The sequence below is a fragment of the Hipposideros armiger genome, unplaced genomic scaffold (assembly GCF_001890085.2).
Source record: "Hipposideros armiger isolate ML-2016 unplaced genomic scaffold, ASM189008v1 scaffold_410, whole genome shotgun sequence".
Taxonomy (NCBI): domain Eukaryota; kingdom Metazoa; phylum Chordata; class Mammalia; order Chiroptera; family Hipposideridae; genus Hipposideros; species Hipposideros armiger.
This window is the reverse complement of record NW_017731760.1, coordinates 511862-513401: the sequence shown is the minus strand read 5'-3', so window position 1 is coordinate 513401 and position 1540 is coordinate 511862. Positions and strand designations below refer to the sequence as shown.

Here is a 1540-nt window from a genome sequence, read left to right as displayed (position 1 = left end):
ACGTCCTCCACAACTAGACTGAAGAACAAAACGACAGCAACTTGTCTGTTCCCCTTCCCGCAATTACCCAGCACTGTTCTGATCCCCCCAATTCCCCCCCCAAAAAAAAATCTTAAAAAAAACCAAAAAAACTTTTGGAGTTGGCCACACCAAGTTTTGAATCCAGGTTTCACTACTTCCTGGCAGTGGGACCCCTGGCCCTTTACCTTTTTTGGGTGTCAGGTTCATTCTTTGTCTCAGGCCATTGTAAGATTTAAAGTGATAAGAAATGTAAAGCTTTTAGCAGAGTCTCTGGCACATAGTATGTGATTATTCCTAGGCAGTGGCTATGGCATGGGATTGCAGATTAAGCGCCTAGTAAGTGTTTGACTTGCCATAGGTCCTCAACAACGCACAGCTTCAGCACGCTCTTTGGTCTTAGGTTAGTGTGTGTAGAAGAAAGGTAGGGTGGTACTCGGAGCAAAAAGCGAGGGACAGTGGATGAAAGAAAGCAACTGCCAACCAACAACTAAGCAAGTATGTGGAAGGTCCTCTATACCTTCTATTCAAGGAGGACTACCTAGCTTAGAATTAGCAACAGAACCCCAACTTCAAAAGTTCTGTCCCAGGGTCCCTTAACTCTCCACTCATACTAAATCACATACCTGGCTATTCCATTTTCTCAACTGCCTGGGTGTGTTTACTTCTGAACTTATTTACGTAACCATCTGTGGAATCCTTTAGGTAGCCTTTAGACTGGGAAAACTCCTCAGCCATAAACCAATCTTTCTAGGTTGTAAGAACCTTTCTGGAGACCACACAAAAAAGTCAAAGTGTGGGTGTCTCAAGAAGCTTGGGTCTGAGAAAGATCAGTCAGCTAAGAGCAAGCACAGCAGAGATCCCCAGGCATTTACCTGTAGTCCTCAGGAGGCCCTGACTGCCAGCAGCTCGGTAGCTTCTCGGGCCCAGGCCTGCCCAGCTTAGCCCTCTCTTCCTGTCAGGAGGTGAGAAGGCCTTTCCTCAGCAGGCAAACGACATCAGCTGGGTGCTGACTCAGCTTCTCCTCAAGGCCCACTCTCATTGAGCAACGCCCTGTGACTTGTACATCTGGACTACTAAATGTGCTTGTTACGGGAACTAGATATCCCATCAGGTTTGTTTCACCTGGAGAACCAGGAGGAAAGGGACCTCAAGTTCCTTCAGCTACCAGGCTGCACTGGACCTTGCTTTAGTTCTTATGTAAATTGTGATGCTTCTCCACCTTTTCTTCCAAAAGGCAGGCCGAGAGAGCAAGTGTTCACAAACCCTCATCCTTCTCAGGGCCACAGGGATCAAATTGCTCTGGCCCAGGAGAGGGTCCATTTGCAAACTCCTGTCCTCCTCATCTTCCCCCACCCCCTTACTGACAGTCTGGGGGGGGCGGGGGGAGTAGGGAGCTGGCAAGGGTCACTCCAGACCATCTCTTCCCAAGGGGGCTGTCCCTGCCTCTTCTATAATACAAGCATCCTTGGGATGCTCTTGGCAGCCCCACCCACAGAAACTGTTTCTACCAGACCTAAGG

General features: G+C 48.7%; 1 protein-coding gene across 1 annotated transcript in view; it reads right to left on the bottom strand.

Moving 5' to 3' along the window:
* Positions 1–976, bottom strand: part of RBP2 (retinol binding protein 2) — a 23109-nt gene extending 22133 nt beyond the window's left edge. The window contains exon 1 of the mRNA XM_019663913.1: positions 894–976. The gene's annotated coding sequence lies outside the window, so the exon portion shown is untranslated. The remainder of the gene's footprint in view (positions 1–893) is intronic.
* Positions 977–1540: the final 564 nt, after the last annotated feature.